This window comes from Artibeus jamaicensis, unplaced genomic scaffold (assembly GCF_021234435.1).
Source record: "Artibeus jamaicensis isolate MK-2021 breed Jamaican fruit bat unplaced genomic scaffold, CSHL_Jam_final contig_685, whole genome shotgun sequence".
Classification (NCBI taxonomy): Eukaryota; Metazoa; Chordata; class Mammalia; order Chiroptera; family Phyllostomidae; genus Artibeus; species Artibeus jamaicensis.
This window is the reverse complement of record NW_026521924.1, coordinates 697,778-721,966: the sequence shown is the minus strand read 5'-3', so window position 1 is coordinate 721,966 and position 24,189 is coordinate 697,778. Positions and strand designations below refer to the sequence as shown.

The 24,189-nt window shown below is 38.7% G+C and overlaps 1 protein-coding gene and 1 pseudogene across 1 annotated transcript in view; one reads left to right on the top strand and one right to left on the bottom strand.

The window, feature by feature from the left end:
• MACROD2 (mono-ADP ribosylhydrolase 2) overlaps window positions 1–24,189 on the top strand; it is a 2,162,759-nt gene that overhangs the window by 2,110,771 nt on the left and 27,799 nt on the right. The window lies entirely within an intron of this gene.
• LOC119037046 (uncharacterized protein C1orf131-like) lies at window positions 3,185–6,100 on the bottom strand (annotated as a pseudogene).

The following is a 24,189-nucleotide window of genomic DNA, read 5'->3' as shown; positions in this document are numbered from 1 at the left end:
AGGTCTTATCAGATGGCTTTGGTCTGTGTGGCATGTGCCTTTAGATGTTCTGAGAAGTATCCTTTGAGATAGACCACAGGTGATGTAAATAGAGCACTGAACTGAATAGAGGACCTATGATGTCTCATCCAGGCTGCACCGGCCTTCAGCTGGTTCTACATTCTCAGTTGTGTCACTTAACTTCCGGAATATCTGAAAAAGTGAGAACATTCCCTGACTCATTTTTTAAATTCCCTTCCAGCCTTAACATTCAACACATCAAGCATTTTTTCTAGAATAGGAAGATACACTGTTTTTGTCTGGGCTTTAAAATTTTTTATCTACCGCTTGTATTAGGCTTTAAAATATAGAACGGCCTATTACACAGGTCAGTGACATGCCTTGTCTTCATATAAACACAACTAAAATTACAGTTCTATCACTTTTGGCCGGATGACCATGAACAAGTATTTTAACCTCTTCAAACTTCTGTATTTCTCTATGAGTAATAGAGATTCCTCACCTGTAAAATAGAGAATCAATATTAACTTCTGTTAGAAGGATTTGATGTACATGTTTTCTACTCCAAAAAAACATTCTCAATAAATGTCAGTTTGTTATGCTGAAGAAGGAGATTACATCAATAGCCTAATACCTGCTCCCTAGATTGGAATGCAGGGTATCAGAAACTCACAAGGAGAAGTTCTATGTGAATTTGCAGATAACTAGGTCAAATTTTCCCATTTTTCTCATTTACAAAGCAGCAAACCTTCTGTTTTCACATGAATCTGTATGCTGAGGAAAAATTTCAATCACCATCTGGGTTCACCAGAAGCCAAAAAAAATACAGCACAGTAGATTAAATATCCCCAGGCCATACTCTTTTCCCATCCCTGACCATTTTTCCTAGCCAGAACATCTGCTGTAGTGTTCAATACATTTGACTTTGTTTTGGGGCCGGTCTCCCTTTAGCCAAGCAAGAGTCCTATCCTTACCTCCCAAGGTAACAATAGTTACCATCTGACATTCTTTAACTTGTGTATCAACTGTGCTGTGCCTGTGCTGGCGTTAGAACTCTCTAATAATCTATGTTACCTAGTTCTATATTCTTGTCTTCCACCTATAGAAAGGTGAGGGGAAAGCAGAGAGGCAAGAAAGGAGGACTGTATAAATGAATCAGTGGCAATGATTCATTTACTGATAGGCATCACTTACTCTTCACAATTTTGTTTTTTTGGCATGGAAGCAATATTTCTTCAGTCTGAAAGACTATTTTATTTTTCACTTTATATCTATATATTGTTGGACCTTGAAGACTAAGAATAAAGAATGCATTTATATGTTGAGAAACTTACTTTTTTCAACCATTTGGTCACACGTCCTTCCTGGTGACTCAACCATTAAAATTAAGCAATCAATTTAAATGCAACTGAAATATCATGTTAAATATACACCAAGCAGAAACACAACACTTTCACTAAAAGTAAAATCCTAAAAGGTTTAATATCAATGGGACCCACATAGGGTTGTACTATTGTTGTCATCTCCATAGAAAATAAAACAGTGATGACCTGGAGAATTGGAGAGGAGTTCACATCCAATTGATTATCATTGAAATAACTCAGTCTTAATTCAACTAATCTAGTCTTAATTCATGCTGTAGCTCTGTTCATCCACTTTGAGCAAAAAGAGCTCTATGTTGAATGAGCTCATTTACAGAAATTTTATGGGTGACACACAAATGTTGAATGCTTATTTTTCCATACAAATTTCATAATCACTTTGTTGTATTTTACAATGGGTTCTTTTGGGAGTAAGCTAAATTTAGGCCACCCCTACAATTAGTCTTCATTACCAACATATCCTCATAGCCTCACTTATGCATCCTCTTAGCATTTAAAATTTCCATTTATGTATATTTCTTGTTTTCTTTTGCATTTATTTTTATTTTTTATACCCTCACCCAAGGATATAGTTATTAATTTTTTTAGGAGACAGAGGAAGGGGAAAAGAAAGACACATCCACAACAATGTGAAAGAGAAACATTGATCCATTTCCTCACCTGTGGTTGGGGATCTAACCCGCAACCTAGATATGTGCCCTGACCAGGGATGGAACCTGAAGCCTTTTGGTGTACAGGACAGTGCTCTAACCAACTGAGCTACCCAGCCAGCCCTCTTTTGCTTTTGTTCCTATTATATAGTTTGATTTTAAAAAATTGTCATACAATTGAATCTGAGTGCCAGAACTATTTTTGGAGACTTACTGCTATTTTAATTTTTTTCCCTAAAGAATTGTATGTATCTCGTGTCCATTTTTTCTAACCAAATATTCATCTTTTTCTCTTATTGATTTATGAATCTTTCATATATTATGCCCATTGATTTTTAATCTTTAGTTCAGAGGTGGCAGGGGACTTCAAGATTATCCTAATCTACTCATTTGTTACACAAATTAAGAAATTGAAATGAGATGACTTTTCCAGTGTCACATGGAAAGTTAGTGGACAATCAGGACAGCAAGCCATCTCTTGGGTCTTCACCTAGAGGTTTTCCTCCCAAACACTAGCCTCCTTGCCTCCACCTTTCTCATTTTCCTCTTAAATTAAGCATAATCTGGTTATTTGACTTGATTCAAAGTAACAATAAGTTAGTTCCCTACCTCCATAAATGAATCACTAATAGCTGCTGACTCCCACATCTTTTATTTTCTTTATTATAAAATTTGCATTTTATTTACATAATTTCCTATCAAGTAGATTTTATATACTTGAGACTGAAAACTGAAACTGCTTTTCCAACAAAATAACTGCCAAATTATCACATTCCTAGTTTTTTCATGTATAGTAACATTCAATTATTTTTATAAAATTAAAATGTCCATTTAAAGCTAAACATTAACACTTAAAAATTAGCAAATTTATGAATTATCATATATGACCAAATGTAGAAAACACCAGTGAAACTGAAACCCATGTGAACCTGGCTGGAGAAAATTAAACATTCTAATGGGTTTACTTTTTATTCACACTGCGCGTGATTGGACCAATATGGTTACCACCATCAAATAGACTTCAGCAACCAGAAGTTTTGTCACTTGTTTGATTTTTTCCCCCTAAAAAAAGCAGCTTATGAAATAAGAAATAAATAAGAATTGTCTGGAAGTCTTGCATGGGTCCCATTCCTCTCTAGTTCATAAAGCATTTCATTTAGCCTTTTGGGAAGAATTTATTTTCTTGATATCAACTTGGCTCAGAATCAATGTCCCATTTTTCAATTTTCCAACCTGTCAATTCCATCCACTTGACAAAATACTGGGAGCTGATTTCTTCTTTTTGGATTTCCTCTCTTCTTGTCCTTTCTTCTTCTTTTTCTTGAAAATATCTGTGTCCTGGGCCATTCTCTTTTCTTCTCCCTTTGCTGCCTTTTTCCTTTGATCTGCTGCTGGGAGGCTGAGTGCCCAGCATAACCATGACTTCCCAGCCCAGGACTTATTCCTCTCCTTTTCCATAACCCATGATGCCAAGCCCGTGCACCTCCCACCATGCCTTTTCTAAGTTAATTTCTTGTGTATTCACATCTTCCTCAAGTATACTAGTTTTGGTCTTTGTGTTCACGTCTAATCCAGCTCCTGTCTTTTCTTATTTCTGCTGTGGAATTCCACCACTGCTACAGGCTCCCTGCTGTTCTTCAGGGAAGAGAGATGCTGCAGTAGGAGAAGCACCAGTGAGATCACAGCAGGGGCACATTGCAGCTTTTCTCTGAGCCTCTGAGAAGCTGGAAGTGCTCTTTCTCTGGCCTCTTACAAGAGAAGTAGGTGGGGAAGCTGGCTCTACCCCCCAGTGCTGCTAGAATCCCCACATTGCTTCTTCTCTTCCCTTTTCTTTCTGATCATTTTCTATTTTAGTTCATTTTCTGTCTCTCCAAAGATGCAAAGGTTCTGTAGCACAGTGTCCAGAAGCTGAAAAAAAAAGGAGGCAAGCAGGAACCCAGGCCCTGCTCCCAAGCCACGGTGGGAGAGGACTTTGAGAGACAACCCAGTGCCCACTGGGATGCTGGCACGTGGCACCCCCACCTCCAATTCTGATTCCCAAGTCTTATCTTATTCCTGATATTTCCCATGAATTCCAGATTTACCTCCTTGGAGTTTATTGTCTCATCACAGCTGAGGTGATCGTTCTACAAAATAAGAATAAAAAGTCTCACTTCTCAAAATTCTCCAATGATTCCCAATGTAATCCCAAATCTATACAGCAGCTCATGTGATACTGACCCACTGTCCCTTCCCCCCAGGTCTTTTTTCTCTTATGTCAGTTTTTCTTCATTCACTCATGTCCTTCCCTCGCCAAACGTGTAAGCATGCCCTTGCTTCAGGTCATTGTACTGACTGCCCTTTTATTTGAAATGCTCACTCACATACACATTTAGACAGAAGTACCTCAATTTCAAGGACTTTTTTTCTGTTTTGTAGCTGCCAAATCTTCAACAAGTAGAACAGTGCCTGACACTTAGTTGGTGCACAATATATGATTATTGAGTGATTGAACTATGCTCACTAGAAACCAATTTTTGATGGTGTTGCATGTAAAAGCTATTGTGGCATGATGTGATTTTTGCAAAACTGGTTGAATTTCTGGAACTAAGATATTACAGCTTAGATACTGAATCACTGCCTTAGAACACAATTCAAACTCTTTGCCTCCGTCAATGTCTCCAACAGCATCTTACTCCTTTCTCTGAACAGGGCCAGTGCATCTGAGCCTTTGGTCCATTTTGTTGTATGTGCCTTCTGGGGGGAAGTGTCTGTTCATGCATCTTTACATGGGTGACTCCTCACTCAAGGCTCGTTTTGAAGCTGCCTTCTTGGTGAAACCTTGCCCAGTCACTCAAACTAAGTAACTCCCCTTAGTTGTGTGTCTATCGCCTCTATGACATCAGATTTTTAAATTTTTTCTCAAGGCATGTTTCCAGATAGCAAACACCTGTTATTTCCACCACTATATTTCCAGAGGTCCACCTCACATGAAACATAGTGGACGATCCCAAAATATTTGGCAGATGAATGAATATCATTACTCTAGCTGCCAAGATTGTAAGATCTGTGGCCCCCAGACAGCACTGGCTATGTGGTGCTTAAGGTGCATATCTGTGAGTCTGTCTTCCACAGAATCTGTGAGAACCTCTGCAACAGGTAAAATGTTTAATTCTCAGTTACTTCCCAGTCATTTCCACAGCTCCTGGCACTTAGTGGTACTCCATTGATGTTTGCTGAACTAACATGAAGCAGCAGAAAGGCTACACAAATTTTTCATCAAGTTTATTTCATTTGAAAGATGGAGAATACAAATCACAGAGAGTAAAATATTGCAAAGTAAATATTATGCGATGGTTAAGGGAATCCATATGAGAAGAATACACAAAAGAGTTAAGACATGGAAAAATTAAGTGCCTGGAATTAGCTCTTATAGGAACAAGAAATGCAACAGTGAGATCATCAATTCAGGTACTCATTTCAGAGCAATGCCAAGCTTCTGGTGTTATAAATTTACATGGTCTTTTTGTTTCTAGACTAAAATGTATTGTTATTGCTCTGCTATGTTTAATGGTTCCTGTAAGTCATCTTTTTGATTAGCCAAGCACACTCCTTTCAGGAGTGATTAGCCAAGCACACTTCTTTTAGGAGCTATTCTAAACTTTCCCCAATTCTCCTTTTTTTTTCTCTAAACACTTCTCCTCACAGATGGTCCTATCTTTCACTTTTCTGAGAAAATCAAGATCACTGAAGAAGAAATCCCTTAACCTTCTATCTTCTCTACCAAAAATATCTTTGGTCTAACTCATGTCTCTCTTCATTCTCTTCTGTCTCTGCATAATAGCTATATTTTTTTCCTTTCCAAAAATTAACCTTAACATTGCATCAGGGTTCCTTATCCTTTTTTTGTGTGTATCAAACAAAGCCTTGTATCCTCAATTATTTCCAATATACCAGCATTACGTACAGCTTTCTTTCTAGAAGTTCCTTCACTTTGGTATTACAAAATACACAGGTCTTTCCTGTCTTACAAAAACAGTGATGTCTATTGTTGCCCACCTCTCCCATCAAGCCCATATTATTCTTCATGGCTAGGTGTCTTATATGCATGACATACTATCTCTATTCTTCTACAGTATAGTCCATCCATTATAACAAAGTTCTACTTATGCTTTAGGTCTTGGCTCTGTTCACATGGGACTCCCATGCTACAAATGTGAATAGCAAACATGCCTTTCTGCATTTCACATTTGATGGCCTTTTCCCAATGTTGACTCTGCCTGGCTATGCAGTATTCATTACATAAGCTTCCTTTGAGTTTGCTTGTTTTTTTAAAGATTTTCTTTTTTTTAACTTTTTTATTGATTATGCTGTTACAGTTGTTCTATTCCCCCTTTCATTCCCCTCCACCCTACCCCCCATTCCCCCCATTACCCCCCCTTTAGTTTATGACCATGTGTCTCAAGTCCTTTAGATTCTATATTTCCCATGCTATTCTTGCCCCCCTTCTATTTTCTATCTACTGTCTATGCTATTTATTTTCTGTACCTTCTCCCCCCTTCTCCTCCTCCCACTCCCCTATTGCTAACCCTCCTTGAGATCTTCATTTCTATGTTTCCACTCCTGATCTAGCTGTCCTTTTAGTTTGCTTTTGTTTTAGGTGTGGTTGTTAATAACTGTGAGTTTGTTGTCCTTTCACTGTTTATGTTTCTTTAACTTCTTTTTCTTAGGTAAGTCCCTTTAACATTTCATATAATAAGGGCTTGGTGATGATGAACTCCTTGAATTTGATCTTATCTGAGAAGCACTTTATCTGTCCTTCCATTCTAAATGAAAGTTTTGTTGGATAGAGCAATCTTGGTTGTAGGTCTTTGGATTTCATGACTTGGAATACCTCTTTCCAGCCCCTTCTTGCACAGTCAGCGATTTCTCAAAAGATTTTCTTTATTTATTTTTAGAGAAAGGGGAAAGGAGAGGAAAAGAGAGGGAGAGAAACATCAATGTATGGTTGGTTCTCACATGCGCCCAACTGGGGACCTGGCTCGCAACCCAGTCATGTGCCCTGACTGGGAATCAATCTGGTGATCCCTTGGTTCATAAGCTGGCACTCAATCCACTGAGCCACAGCAGCAAGGGCATTTCCCTTGACTTTGAAGTATGATGCATGCCCCTGATTTTACTTTGACACAATACCTGAATTATTTTTATTTCCTAACTGGGGACAATATCCCAAGGCCTTCTTTTTTATTGAAAAAGTTTTCCTTGAGAGTTTGTTCATTTTTTGTGGCTTAAGTGAAACAATAATTTAATTTCCAAGATTACTGAGTATATTCTAAAGGCCAGACAATGTTTGAGAATCCCGTATCAAATATTTGAATGATAGGCCTATCAAAATAGGCCACTGGACTACTTGGCTAACCATGAGTCAAACATAAGCGTGGTTTTACAGGGATGCAAATAGCATCAAAACATTTTTACAGCACTACAAAGACAAACAAAATTTTAAAAATGTTTTAAAAGAACAAACTTACTTAGAAGAGTGAATAGCCATCCTGGCGGAAGTGATGTCTAGGTAAGTAAAGTTAGCTAGCTTAGGGTGGGATGGGTGAGTGTTGCAGAGGAAGAGATCAGCAGATGCAAAAGTCTGCAGGAGAAGACAATGTAGCATACGCCTCCATTTATTCACAATGGCTGGTCACATGTGTGTTTACTGACACATCGGCATGGTGACTAACAATTATTTCTTAAGTTTATTTCATGTGGAGCTTCAAATATTGCAAGGATAGTAAATAAAATACCTAGCTATGTACAAGCCCATGGTCTAATGACAAATGAGTAATCATTGTAAGCCCACTTCGAAAGGGAAGAACAAATCCTGGGCTGAGGCCAAGAAAGAAGGGAAGATAAGCCAAGTCTTCAAACCACACTCACAGTTCTTCCAGTTATGATAAAAATGACCACCCTGACAAGTAGACATAGAACTGTCAATCATACACATTATGGCCTTTTCTAATATATTGCTTCTACAAGTGCTACCTGTGTTAATTTGAGTAGTTGAACTACAGAAACAAATAGACTCCAAATCTCAGTAACTTGAGAAAAGTATATTACTCATTTCATATTCCAAAGTGGTTCTGAAGTGGGAGAAGGCTTATCCACACAGTCATTCAGCAAGTCAGGATAATTGGTTCTTATGTCTTGCAATTGCATTTCTTTGAGCTTTGGTATCCAAAATGTAGTTCTTTGCTCAGCAGCATCTGTGGCATCTGGCAACTTGTTAAAAATTCAAATCCTTGGGCTCACCATAGACTGGCTAAAGCAGAGTCTCTGAATCTGGGACCTGGAAATATGTGTTCAATGAGCTATCTCTGTGATGCTCAAGTTTGAGAACTACTGCCAAGCTCTGGCAGAAGAGGGCAGAAAGTTTGGAGGCCCACGCGGGAGGGTTGTTAACAGCTAGTCCCAGAAGTAGTATATATGGCTTCTGCCCACAGTCCATTGGCTGCTACTCAGTCCCAAGGCCATGCCTACCTATTTAAGAAGCTGGGAAATATAGTCTAGCTCTATGCCCAGGAAGAAAAGAACTCCTCTCCTAACTGTTGTTCTTACTTCTTGTGTCTCCCCTTCAAATTCATTTTCCCCTCAGTAGTCAGGGTAATATTCCTAAAAGGTGAATTTGTTGGGCCACTTCTTGACTAAAATCTACACTGGCTCACAGCTTCTGAATGACAGGTATTAACATTCCAAAGACTATAGCCTCTCTGGCCTCATGGCTCGTCAATCTCCCTTGAACTCTAAACTCCAGCTGTCCTGAATTGCTATGAGAAAAACTGGCTAGTCCTCTTATGAGCCACATGCCTTCTTCTCTGGCCCATGGTACCTCTTGCTCTTCCCATGCTCTCTTCCTCCTGGCCACTCCCATTCATCCTTCAGGGATCAGCTAGGATGTGACTTGTTGCAGAAGTATCTCACTAAAACCACTCCCTATATCTCCTTCAGAACTGGGTTAGATGCCTTCTACTAACCCAGAATAATTCTTATCACTTTGAATTTCAATCACATAAGTCTCCAACTACACAGGTGGCAAACACAAGGCCCACAAGCCAAATTCGGCCCTCCACCTTGTTTTATATGGACTGACACCTTGTTCCTACACAGTGGCAGTGCTGAGCTCCTTGCCCCTAGTTAAGGAATAATTTACATTTATACAGTCCTAAAATTACATTTTGCCCTTTGAAGGTGACCTTGAAGCTGATGTGGCCCCTGGAGAAAATGAGTTTGACACCCCTGCTCCAGCATCTTACATAGTGTTGTCTCCTTGTTGCCCATAAAAATATGGTGTATGGTAGATGCTCAGTGAATGTCTGCCAAGTAATTAATTCAAAGTTGTTTAATAGATGCTCAGTGGGCACTTATAATGAGAATGTTAATTGTGTGCCCTACTTTGGCTAGAATTGTTATTAAGTCCAATATTATTGCTTTCTTTTTCTCAATTAAGTACTGCACCTAAACTATAGCCAAGACATTCAGCTCTGAATATAGGGGGGCTGCTGCAGACAACTGAGATTGGGATGAAGCAAACCCATTCCCATCACCAGAAAAGTTAACTCAAAGCCATGCTGTGGTCAGAGTCAGCCCATCTTTTCATGGACAGTCCACATATTTTCATCCCATGTGAATTTACATATGTAATTTACATAGTAAATAAAATAAGGAAGCTCTGTATTTGAACTGTAATCAAATTACATTATTTAGAAAACAGAAAATAAAGCTTACTGGTGCTGGTAGGACAAAGAAGATCTCTCAGTAGCTTAATTATCAGATGAATCAGTTTGCTATTGCTGTCAATGCTTCTGCCATGACTCATTCAGATGGAGTAATTTTCAATTAAAAATGTTAAACTCAGTGGATTTCTCTTAAAAATATATGGCAACACCCTGTCATAGGGACATAAAAATAAGTAGCTTTAGCCTCTGAAAGTTAAAATAACTCCTGTGCACAGAACATAAGCAGAAGAAACTATTTCTGGCCCTTGGGTCCCCCTTGCCTGTGCTCCTTATTCTCTCATGATTCATTTTCAACTGGACTTTACCCAGTTCTCTCTCTCTCTCTCTTTCTCTTTTTCTCCCCTCTCTCTTTTTTCTGTCTCCTCAGTCTACAAGCATTACTACTGTTCCCATTTCAAAAAAATGGGCCCAACTAACAGTCATGTCAGTTGGGTTATCCATGAAGTAGACACGTAGAGTTAGGAACAAAAGGTTTATTGAGGAAGATAGTATGTGAAAGTCAAAGAGATGAGGCAGAGTTTTGTAGGGGAGATGGAGGGGTCATGGCCTCACCTGTGGAGAACCATGTAACTAGTAGATGGCCAAGCCTGAAACCTGCAAATCTGGCTCCAGAATTCAGGTGCATAACCACTGTGTGTACTGCCTATGTTTTCTCCTGCCCTGAGAGATTATGTATTTTAGTGCTACTCAAATAATAGCTTTTCATAATTATTTATTATGGGCCAAACATTTCACTAAGTTTCTTGTTATATCCATCACCTATCTGTGAGGTAGACATTGCTTTCTGTCTTTTCTATATTAGAAACCTGAGTCTTGGTGTGGTTAAATAACATGTCCAGAATTGTCTAGCAATTATGTAGCAAAATCAGAATTCACACTTCAAACTCATGCTCTCAGCCCTGAGTCCATGTTTTTTTAATGCTGTCTTTGCCTTTGAGTTGGGATAGAATTTCATTCAGCTTTGTAATCACATAACTATATACTATAGACAAACTATAACCTAACAAACTATAGACATTGAATAAGAATTTGTTGAATGAATGAATGAATAATGTTCTCTTCCAGAATTTCTATTAAATTATAGAATTGTGATCATCAAAAAAAAAGAAAATGAGTCAAAGCAACAAAAAGAATTGTGGTCATTTTTTAAAAGGGTATGTTATTGAGATAATACTATTCCCATTGTTTCAGTTTTCTCTTTAAAAATATTAGATGCTATAAATAAAATTCCTAGTAATTAATAATATTAAGCACACATACTAGAAAAGGTCCTTAAATATGCAGTTTTCTCCTATAGGACAGTGAGATAGGTAAGTATGATTTTAGGTTTCCTTTTAGTTATTTGCTTATGAAATCAGTCAGCAAACAAATACATCTCAAAGTTCCATGTCCACAGGAATCACTGGAGAAGCTTATTAAAATAGGTTGCCAGGACCCATCAACCACAAATTCTTATTCAGTAGATTTGATATGAGACCCAGAAATCTGCATTTTATAATAATATCCAAGTGAGTCCAGTAGACATGATCCATGGACCACATTTGGAAAAACTCAAGTTGATCACTGGAGCTGCCATCAGCTAATAAACCTCTCTGTCACATGTGAGAGATCTTGAAAAACATATAGCTTTTTTCAACAGGTAAAATCACTACTGAAATAAAACTATTTGATATCCATTATTTCCTATAATGACTTTTAGAACAGTATGGAAAGTCCTGAGACCCATGTATGTACCAGCTTAAGTTAGTTGGATCAGGGTGGACAGAACATTTCACAACTATTGAATACATTATACTGATTTGGGAGGGAAGAGCTAATGACTCATTTTTTATATTTAATATGTTTATGTCATCCCAGCAGAGCTTTCTTTTTCCATCAATAGTTAGTCATTGAAATAACAGTGGCTTCAATCATGAGAATTACTCATCTGTTCAATATCACTGAGAAAGAAAAAATTCCAAAATGGAGTCTTCAATACAGGACAACAAAGAACTACACACTCAGGTGAGATTGAAGGAGACATAGGGGACAGTGCCTTAGTTTGTGTCCCTTCAAAAGCAGATCCTGATCCAGACCTTGTGTTCAGGTAGTTCATTTGAGAGATGTCCCCAGGAAGCACAAAGGAAGTTATGGGGAAATGAGACAGGGAAGGGAAGGCAACCAATGAAGCATGATAGAAAGAGAGATCTGATCAGATCACTGGGGAGAGGTAGGCAGGAGCTGTAAGAGTTTGCTGAGGCAATGGTAAGCAGTCTAAGAGAGGACTGCCTGAGAAGCTAGCAGAATGCCTCCAGAGCACACGGAATTGTGGGCAAGAAGATTTAAAGTAAAAGGAGGGCTCTCCAATGGGCAGGCTTGGGCTGGCTCTGGCTCTCAGCTTCTCGTTCCTGGAGGATGCCTGGATGATAGTGCTGTCGCTGCCTGAGGACAGATAGTATTTTGTATTGGGAAGGAACTCTGGTCACAGACTAGGACTGGTCTGACCTGGCAGTGGGTGGCAAGTTTATTCTTTGGGTGTTCTAGAGGGGATAACCCCTGAGGCAGAAGGCTGCCACTCTTCCAAAATTGTGTAGCTTGTATATCTAATGTTGTTTTGGGTTATAAACTAACCCCAAAGCTAACGGCATGATCGGAGAACTCAGGTGTTAAAGAGTTTAGCCTTAACTGATAGGTTTAGGTGATTACAGCTGTAACTAAAGAGTTAAGGAGTTTAGTCTTAATAGATAGGCCTATGTGACTGATTAAAAAGCTGTTATTCCAAAATTGTGAAGATTTTGAATAGACTCTGAAACCTTTGTCTCTGGAATTTTGACTAGAGGGTGGTGGCAGGCCCCAGGACCCCAACTGCTGTTCAGTAACAGGATGCCATGAGCAGATTGTGGCTGTGAGCAAAGGGCTTAGTCCCACTGAGGACCTTTTTAGGCACTGTGTAGAAGCTCATTAGAATTGCTGCATGGAGGGATAAGGGAAGCTGGGGTATTATCAGATGACTCCTTTTCCTCATTGGTTGAGGGTTGACTCCAAGTATGTTAGATCCACAGCACATTTTGAAGAGCAGTTAAGTGATTTTCAGACATCCATGTGCACAAGACCCCTGGGCTGGACCAGCTACCCTGGCACTTCTAGTGGAGAAGCAGAGAGATACAGGGCCTGGAGCAGTGAGCTGTCAGAGTTCTTAGGGTACCATCTACTGCAGCTGCAGGGGAACTCAGAGCCAGCCTTGGCATGGTGGCCCAGGAACCAATAGCTGCTTCAAAAACCTGGGAAATTTCAGCGTCTTACATTTGGCATTGATGGAAGAAGATTAAAACATATCTCCCCTAGAAACTTGAATTACGAACTGTTGATAATCATGTAGGTCTGTGTCCTGAATTCATGCCCCAGTGTAGTCCACAGAAAACCCACACAAGGAATTTAATTTAAGTGATCTCTGGTTGGTAATGCTGTCTAGTGAGTATCAGGTAAATGCAAATCCTCTGTCTGAGCTTGGCTTTAATCCAGGTTAATAGCAATTGTAAGGCCATTGACTGTTCAATTCATCTCAAGTTCCTAGATGTTAACATGAGGGGAAAAAGTGTCTTCAAGTTAATATGAGATACAGTGGTAATAATTTAGCCACAAAATAGACACCACTTTCCTACATAAGAAAACCTTAAGGAGCACTATTTTCCCCCGGATCCACACACATGCACTTGGTATGTGTGCACCCACACACCCCCTTATTACACCTCTAAAGAAGTCTTTTTATAAAGGGGCACACTTATGGTATATGAGAACCTATCTCCTTCCTTTCTCCAAGTCACAATCACACAAGTAGTCAGTGTTCATTTGAAGTCAGCCAAAGAGCTACCAGATTAAATGCAACAGAAGCATAAAACTAAAATTTGATAGCAGCTTTTACTATAACTCTTCCCATTAACCCAAAGGAAATCACAGGGCAGGGGAAATGTTCCTGATTCTAGCTGCATTATTTTCAGCTTTCAAAAAATGTTTTTACAAGCAAAACTGTCTATATAATTCTATAAAAGGAAAGAAATTAAACTCTTGTTTTTTTTCTTCTTTAAAAAGTCTGGTCTTCAAAGGTTTGACTTGACAATCCCATACAGACTGGTATATAACATTTTTAGAAAACATTGTGTCCTGAGATCAATAAATCAAAATTGGACTGCCTCCTCCTTAAAAGTGAATTGTTATCTTGCTGAAGAGGTTATGTGACAATCTCTCTGGTTTTGTAAAATACATGAACAAAAAAAGGATTAGGATTTCTCTGGCTGAAAGGAAAAATTCCGAGTGTTACTTTTTTATTATGTGAGAGTTTTCTGAACTGTCTCCTAGAACAAGAGAGTAAATGTGAAGAGATAAAGCAGGTGCAAGGCCCATTATTTAGTGACGTCAGAGCTCATTTTCTCACTGGAGGCACTGTTTCCACACAGAGAATGAAATCAGCTTGGAAACTACAGAAGTAGCTTTGACAGTCTGAGAAATGAGGCAAAAAGGCAGCCAAACAGATGGCTGGGGATTTCTCAGTTATAAAAATTCTGCAACGAGAAAGAGATTCATGACTATGGGAAAGGCCAGGGTATCTAGAGATATCAGCAGTCAAAAAAAAGCTAAATTCAGTATTTGGAAGTCTATCAAGCTATGAAGCAACAGGCCAGTAAGATGCTCAGCACACAGAGGTTCAGGAAGGGTACCGAGCACCCAGTGATGTAAGCAGCAGAGGCCAGTGTTACAACATAAATCCAGGAAGGACCCTGAGGTCTAGCATGGCAGACCCAACCGCTGTCCATTGACCACCCTTACTCTTTGGGATCCCCAGTCCTCTGGTGACCAAGGAAGTGATGAAAACTTATGTTGCTTTATTTTTTAAAATATTTTCCCTGGGTGCCAGACCAAAACATCATATACTTCTAACCCCAGTGGTAAGAGTTCCAGAATGGCATAAGTTTGTTTTTTCAGATTAAAGAGGCTAGAGTGAGGTCATCTTCAAGAGGGAAATCTTACTAAGCTTTGACTCTAAAATACTATTTGGCAGTGAAGCATGGTCTGAGTTACAGAGCCCTGAAGACTCTGTGGGAGGGAATAGCTTTGGGTGCCACCATTTCTACTGAGTCTGCTGCCAATGACCACCAGGAAGCCCCAGGCATTGGACTGGACAGGACTTACTCTCTTCATTTCAATCAGTTCGTGCTACCTTTACTCTACCCAAGCCATTTTAGGGATACAGAAGGCATTCAAGTTCATTGCTTTCAAATGGATTAAAGTTGACCATGCATCTATGAAAAAAGATTCTGGGCCACTTCTGAAATTCCATTCCCATTTCAGCTGCCTTCATAGGCCTTTCACCACTGTTGCTAGCGTTGGGTGATGCAGTACAAACAGCTCAGGAGTTAAGTTAGGACTCTTAGCCCCAACCTCATTGCTGGGACCTGGGACAGACACACTACTTCTCTAGGGACCAGTGTCCACTTCTGTCAAAGGCTTTGGTTGGACTGAAATATGGTCAAGGAACTTTTTTTTATTATTTCTTGAGGAAGGCAGTCTTATTCAGACAACAAAAGACAATAGTAACCTGCAACTTAAAAAGGGAAGAAAGCCCCTAGACAGAGAGGTTTGGTAAATATAACATCAACCTCTCACAGGTAAGTTGGAATTCTCTTTAGTAAAAAGCTTCTAGCTGAGTTGAATGTTTAGTGATGTAACTCATCAGTCGTGTGTGTGTGTGTGTGTGTGTGTGTATGTGTGTGTGTGTGTGTTTGTGTTTGCTCTGGTAGGGATAAACTCTGAAGGCAGGAAAATTATTAACTCCAGAGAAGTTCAAAGATTAAGATCCTAGTATTTGTAATAGGGTTTTGTGAAGAAAAGCTGAATGGAAATGAACTTTCATTTAACAACAGAAGTGTTTGAAAACTTTTCCTAGTAGGAAAAATTCTATCAGTTTTCTTCAAAGCTAAATGAATTGGTGGTGAGGGACCAAGACCAGAAATGGAATAGCTTAGAAGAACTGAACATACTTACTTCCAGTTCAGAACCCACTGATAGCTGACCTCTGGTGATTCTGTAAATCTGCTTGTTATTTCTTGGCTGCAGCTTTCTTCCTGGATACAGATTTCTAGTACATTCATTGTGAACAAACATGATGCACTAGATTTTATTAAATGTTCAGAATAAATTATGCTTTTTAAGGAAAATGTAATATACAAAGAGGGAAAATCTAGTGGAAATAATTAAAGAATCTATTAAGAATGTATAGGATTACATTTTTCTTTGAATAAAGAACTATATACAAAATCATTCAGGATTTCAACCACAGCAGTCAAAAGTGCATTATTTCAGGAGTTTTAAGAGTATGATCAAGTTGCTTTGGTTTAAATTCTGCATGATTTTGGATATAGTTCTTTGGGGAAGCTTTGGTTATTTCTAGCAGTAAGTTTCTTCCTTATGAAAGATTCCATATAAAGAACCATTGAAAAGCCCAAAGCTGCCCCACTGTGGCTCCTTACATAGTTAAAACCCTATTAGAGTGAAAGAATCAAGAGACTCCTGTGGAAAAAAAATGCATATCTCTGTGTTCACTGGGATCCTGCTGTGTACAGATTTATCTGGTTGCTGTAGAGAGACAAAAGCCATAAAGGGTGTGTGATGGTGTGTGGGGGAGTTTGAGAGACACCCAATTTGTATTGTTCCTGCTGAAAAGTCTGTGATCTGAGACCAGCTTTGGCAGCCCCCAGCTGAGAAGGGCCTCCTTGTAGTCTTCATTCCTGCCAGGCCCTGGAGGAGATGGGGAATGCATAATGAAGTTGAATGAGAATTAGATGCTTAATTGGGGCATAAAAGAAGAAAAGAAAAAGTCAGACATGTAGAATGTGATGAGAAGTCTGCTCAGTTAAGCCTAATGTAACAACACCTGCGAAGGCTTCAATGGCCATGATCACATACAGAGGGGCTAGAAGAGCCTTTTAGATTTCTGTGGGAGCAGTACAGCCAGAAAAGCAGAATCAAGGAAGAGAAAAAAGGCCCAAGGAAGTCAGGCTGAAGATGCTAAACTGGGTCCTCCACATGTTTTACACACAGAAAATATATTTCTACCTGTCCAAATACTTGGTATGAGTGCAGAACAGTTGAAACTGACTCTGTCATCCAGCTCTAGCTTACATATCATCTCCTTTTCCTGCAAAATTTTTCTTTACCTGCATTGGAAAAGGTGAATCACTGTGTCCTTTGGGCCTCCACAGTTATTGGTTCATCCCATGGCCCTTGTCACTCAGCTTGTGTGTGATTAGTTCTCTCTCTCACACACACGTACACACAAGCACGCACACACAGACACTAGCTTGCAAACTCCATGAAGGCAGCAATATGCTTCATTTGTTTTGTATCCAGTCACACATCATTCTCAGAATCACTACATAGAGGCTCATTATCTGGGTAAATATAAAAGAAGAATTGATGTACATTGGGATCCATGCCCAGCTACCACCACTGCCTTTCATTTCCTACTAAGGACAGATTCTGATTGTGATTAGGGTAAAATGTTCCCAATTAATACATAAAGATGGGTGTTGCCATGGAAAGGATATTTTGTAGAAACTTAAAACCTTTCCACCAGTACAATCCTGTCAGCTTAATCATTCACTATTTGACTTTGGAGAAGAAGCCATGGGCATATGTGAATAGTGTTTGTCAAAGTTATGAAGAGAGGTAAATCGATCAAGTAGCAACTTTAGCATTGGGTGTTTTTGGTGGGGGAATGGATTAGATGGTAGACAGATGGTTTACAATATGAATTAAATGTAAATCAACTGTATCAGTCTGCACAGGTTGGCATAACAAAATGTAGTAGAGTAGGTGGCTTAAACAATGGAAATTTATTGCCTTACAATTCCAGAAGCTGGAAAGTCCAAGATCAAAGTGCTAGCCAATTTGGTTTCTGGTGGGGACTCTCTTCCTTGCCCATGGATGACCTTCCTCACTGTGTTCTCACATAGCAGAAAGAGAGAGATCTCTCTTTTTTTTCTCTTCTTATAAGGCCACAAACCTACCAGATTAAAGCCTCATCATTATGACCTCATTTAACCTAATCACCTCCATGAAAACCCTATCATTATGTGACCTAAATATAATGGCATTGGGGTTTATGGCTCCAAAGTATGAATTTGGGGAGGACACATTCAATCTATAACATGAAGTCTAATCGGAATGAATTTTTATAGATTTACCTAAAACCAGCTGCTGACAAAAGGCCAGGGGTGTGTAGCGCCCAAAGGAAACACCCAGTTACTCAAATCAAAGGGCTTTAAGCACCTGGTCTGGGCTTTAAGATGCTGATGTGAAGTCAGATTTCAAATATTGCTCGCCTCCAGGCACAACAATATGAAAATAGATAAGTAAAGCAAGAAATGAAGAATAAAAACCAGTAATTAGACAAAAGAACAGCTGGTAGCTAGCAAAAAGAAAGACATATTTCCAGAAATGCAGAAGGCATGAGCCTGGTGTTGCCCCAACCTACCTCCTAAGACCACCAGGCTCAGAAATAGTCCTGAATAAGATTTTGTTCATACTAGCTATCATTTACCTGCCTAACTGGGAGAGGAGCAGCCAGGGGAATTTCCACAAGTACATGAAGTTAGGTATGAACACCTTTTATTCTACCTTCCCCAAAGAGGCAGGAAAATCCTCTGTAATTCTCCATTTTTCTATCTCCTGCTGAGAGGAAAATGGGAGAGCAAAAGGCAGATCAATAACAAATGCCTAGGACTAATCACCTCTGGCAAAACACAGGCATTCCACCAAATAGAAAACAAAAGAGAAAATAAACAAGGCAAGATCTTTGGAGTGAGCAAGAAGCAGGTGAGGAAGTGCTTGGAAAGCCTAGGTGGAGCCTCCATGAAGAAGGAGCCCTGTTTCCTTTCTGAAGAATTTCTATAAGGTTTGCAGAGGGCTTATTATCATTTTTTGATTTGGGAGGCTAAGGGAGAAACATCAAAAGAGAATGGGGAACTCCTAGGCTGACTTTCTTGCTCTTGGAAAGAAAGTTCTAAGTCTCCAGACAAGTTGAAAAAGCTATCCAAATTCCACTGATAGCCTTCCACTGTGACAGGCAACAGTGCAGACAAACTGGTGTGGAATGGGGCTGAGCATGGGACATGCTTGGTGAGAAATTTACCACAATTAATGTAGTTAAGACTCTGGCCTCTTTACCCCCCCCAAAAAAAAAACTCCCAAAAGAAAACAGTTTCCCTAGACGCTCCTGGGGGACCAACATACCACACTTGTGAGGAGTCACTTGCTGACATGTGTCATGCAAGCACATGGAAGCCATAAGTGAGAGGCAGAGACAGAGTGTAGGAAGGAAGGAAGCATGCAAGCCAGCAAAGGAAAGGTGCAGAATTTAATGTGGAAAAAAACATAATCTGAGAAAAAGATTTAAATCCTCCAGGATTACTGCAGAAAATTTGTAGAGAACATTAAAGAGCTTAAAGATAAGTGGATAAAATGGCATAGTTTGTTTATATTGGTAAGAATGAAAAAGATAACTTTTTAATCATTAGAGATATAAATTAACTAAGAACAGCAAAAAACAAATTTACTGTAAAATAAAAAAACACTGGAGATTATCACAGTGAAAAAGAACAGAGAAAGTCTAAAACAATTACAGAAAATGTAATTTATATGGAAGAGAGAACAAATAAAGTGTCCTATGTGGGAAGAATTGGTGTTCCTGAAATTTAGAAATTACATATAGTAAGGAAATTTTCTAAGATGAAGGGAAAATTTAAGTGTTCCAAAAATCAACAGTTAAGTCTCACCCTGAGAATACATCTTTAATAAGCTAATACATTTGAAAAAAGAAAGAATTTTATAGCTATCTTGGCACCTACCTAGAAGCCATTTTTTAAGATATCTAAAACTGGAAAGAAAAAAAAATCTAAAACTGGGAAACTTCTTGCTAAGATGGAGATATAGGTAAAAACACCTCGCTTCCTCACACTACCAAAAGAAGGATAACAACCAATATAAAAATAAACAAAAAAAACAACCAACTGCCAGAAAAATCAAACCACATGGAATTCCTACAACCAAGGAGTTAAAGAAACATTCACCCAGACTGGTAGGAGGGGCAGAGTCAGGCAACTGGGGTGAGGAGGACATGCTGCAAGGCAGTGTGGGTGATGAAGGGCCTGGCGGACCAGGTGGCCCCACATTCATGTCAGGATAAGCCAAGAGAAACAACTAGGGAGCAAGACAGACCCTGAAACCCAGGGTTTCAGTGTGGAAAACTAAAGACTCAAAAACACTGGCTGTAAAATTCTGCGGGGGTTGCAAAGGCATGAGAAACTCATAGTCTCATAGGAGAATCTGTTGGAGAGGATCACAAGGTCCTAGAACATATATAAAATCACTCACCTGGGAATCAGCACCTGAAAGAGCACAATCCACTTGTTGGAAGCAAGGGAAGTGGCAGAAAGTGGGGTGAGAGCCCAGCAAACAGCACTGTTCCCTTTTTGACTCCTCCCCAACCACAGACAGTGCAGCAATGCAACATAGTGGGTTGCCCTGCCCTGGAGAATACCCTTACAATGTAACAGGTATGCAGAAACAAAGAAATATGGCACAAATGAAGGAACAAAGCAAAACTGTAGGAAAAGAATTAAGCAATAAGGAGATAGCCAACCTACCACATGCAGAGTTCAAAATGCTGGTAATCAGGATGTTCACAGAAATGATCGAGTTCAGTCACAAAATGAAAGAAAAAATGAAGGCTATGCAAAGTGAAATAAAGGAAAATATACAGGGAACCAACAGTGAAGGGAAGGAAATTGGGACTCAAATCAATGATTTGGAATAAAAAGAAGAAATGAACATTCAACCTGAATAGAATGAAGAAACAAATTCAAAAATGAGAAGAGGTGAGGAACCTCTGGGACAACTTTAAACTCTCCAATATCCTAATCACAGGGATGCCAGAAGGAGCAGAGGAGGAGCAAGAAATTGAAAACTTATTTGAACAAATAGTGAAGAAGAACTTCACTAATCTGGTGAAGGAAATAGACTTCCAGGAAGTCCAGGAAGCTCAGAGAGTCCCCAAAAAATTGGATTCAAGAAGAAACACACCAAGGCACATTATCATTAAGTTACCCAAGATTAAAGATAAGGAGAGAATCTTAAAAGCAGAAAGAGGAAAGGAGAGCATTACCTACAAAGGAGTGCCCATGACTATCAACAGATTTCTCAAAAAAAAAAAAAACCTTTTAGTCAAGAAGGAGCTGGAAATAAGCATTCAAAGCCATGAAAGGCAAGGACCTACATCCAAGATTACTCTATCCAGAAAAGCTATCATTTAGAATGGAAGGGCAGATAAAGTGCTTCCCAGATCAAGTCAAGTTAAAGGAGTTCATTATCACCAAGCCCTTACTATATGAAATGTTAAAAGGACTTATCTAAGAAATAAAAGAAAATCAAAAACTATGAACAGTAAAATGACAACAAATTCACAACTATCAACGACTGACCCTAAAAGACAAAAATAAACTAAGCAAACAACCAGAACAGGAGCAGAATCACAGAAATGGAGATCCCATGGAGGACTATCAGGGGGGAGGGGAAGGGAAAGAATGGGGGAAATGGTACAGGGAATAGGAAGCAGAAATGGTAGGTACAAAATAGACAGGGGGAGGTTAAAAATAGTATAGAAAATGGAGAAGCCAAAGAACTTACATGTGTCAACCCATGGACATGAACTAAGAGGAAGAGGGAATTCTGAAGGGTGGGGGTGGAATAAAGGGGAGGAGAAAAATTGGGACAACCGTAATAGCATAATGAATAAAATACATTTAAAAATATCTAAAACTTTTAGAAGGAAGCATAATTAAATTTATTTACTGTGCATTTAAAAAATCAAGACAGATGACATTTCAGGAGAAAATAAATATTTGAAACATATTTGACACAGATAGAGTTAATTTTCTTAAATTTATAAAGAATATATAAAAGTCAATTAAGGAAAAATCAACAACTAAATAGAAAAATTGGTCAAAATAAATGACAAAAAAGAGGGAGGAAGGAAGGGAAGGAGAGAGAAGGGAATGAAAGGAGGGAAGGAGAAAGGAAAAGGGGAAGGAAGAGGAGGAACAGGAGAGGAAGAATCTGCACAGGTACACGGCTAAAGGTAAGTGAAAGTGAAAACACCTTTGAAATGCAGGACCCTGGGTTAAAAGCATGTGATTTAATTTAAGCAGAGTGGTTAAAGAATTTAAGCATTAGCTTTTGACCCCCCCAAAATCTATTCTTTAACCCTTGTAATTAAAACCACCTATTTCCAATCAAATACATAAATACTGAAAGAAAAACACCTTAGGAAATTTTATGTATAGAACTTGATTTTTTTATGGAACACTTTGGACCAACTTACCTTTAGCAAGTTGGAATGAATGTCTTATCAAATTGGAATGTTCCAAAGCCAGAAAAAGAGAAATGTGTAATATTTTATTTTTGATACTTATTTATTCTTTGTCTATAATGCAAAAAGGCTAATTATGGACAAAAAGTAATAAAAGAAAAATGTACTTCTAAACAACAATGCTTTCTTCTTTGAGATTTAATCCCCCTAAGTCAGACCTCTATTTCATTCATTTATTTTCATTAAGCTTCATGCATAGCAGGGACTCAACATAAATAATGGCTGGATAAATGAATGATATCACAGAGGAACGAAATGTGATAAATTTTTTAATGATACAATGAGGTGATTCAGCTAAGTTTAAGTTTGTATGCTAAGTTCTAAAGATACTCAGAAGTGAATATTAAACTACTTTCTGTTAGCCAATAAATATTAATCAAGCATTTACTACAGTCACTCATTATATCTTTTGATCCTCATATGTTATGAGGGAGATATCATTACCTCCATCCATAAGTGAAAACGCTGAGCCTCTCAATGTAAACAGGACTTTCCCAAAACCACATAAACAGAAATCCAGAGCTTAGATTTGAAATCAGCTTTGCTCAGCTCCAGAGAGTTCAATCCATTCCCTGTCACTGGTAGTGACACTTCTAAGAAAGATAGCCATAACTGGGCATTCCTGAGGTTCACATTCTATCCTGGGTAACAGAAAAGGAATTAAAAAAACAAAACAAAGGCATATCAGTGGAGAAAAGGAACTTAGAGAGGCTGACCTTGTGATTGTTGTATGGCATTTTTTGAAGGGGAATGAGTGATAGAGTTTGTTAAATATTACTACCTGATTAAATATTGCCTCTCTTCTCTTCAGATGAATTTTCCCAAGAGTAGGTGTTTATCCCTGGACCCTTGTGGGTTGTTATAAAATATATGGATATGGAACCTGTGTGCCACTGAAACAGCTATATACATAGATAAGTCCATGCCATTACCAAGGACTGGACTTGGAGACTACAAATCTCCTTTTTGAGATTAAATATAATGACTTTATGGCCTTTGCAACCACATCTTTTAAAAGAGTGATTTTAAGATAATTTTAGATAGTTTTGGTGACTTTACTGTAAAGAGCAGTTTGTGGAGAAATACTACAACACAGTATAACAAAACAACTCAACTTCTTTTCAAGTCCTGCATTTTCAGTAACACTCTTCTTCCTCCATAAATTGGTCTTTAATCTCCTTTCACTTAGTTGCACTTGGATTCTATACCTAGAGAGTGACCTTGGCAGTCTAAGGTAAAGTAAGTTCTAATTGGGCTCATCTCTCCTAGCAATCAGTAGTGTAAAAAGAACACAAATTGATGTCTATGCATGTGGAATAATAGCATCTTTCCAAATGAGCTTGTAAGTTAAATGTATGTCACAAATATCCCAAACTCTGAGACCAGTTATCTTCCATTTCAGTACATTTATAAAGGCAGCAGAGTTTACCCTGTGAAGAGACTTCTCATCTATATATATATCTATTAATTTTGTATTTTTCAAAAGTTCATATGTGTACCATCTGTAGGTCTTTTTTTAATCTTTAAAACAATTCTGAGATTACATTTTCATTTTAATTGTTGTTCTGATAGAATTGTCTCCATTTCCCCCTCACCACTGCCCCCCCATACCACCCATCCCCACCTCCCACCCTCAATCCTACCCCACTTTGGCTTTGTTCAGGGTCCTTTATACATGTTCCTTGATGACCCTTCCCATTTTTACTTCCATAACTCCCACCCCATCCCCTCTGGTTACTATCAGTTTGTTCTTTATATCAATGTCTCTGTTTATATTTTGCTTGCTTGTTTGTTTTGTTAATTAGATCCCACTTATGGGTGAGATCATATGGTATTTGTCTTTCACTGCCTGGCTTATTTCACTTAGCATATGCTTTCCAGTTCCATCCATGCTGTTGTACAAGGTAGGAGCTCCTTTTTTCTTTCTGCTC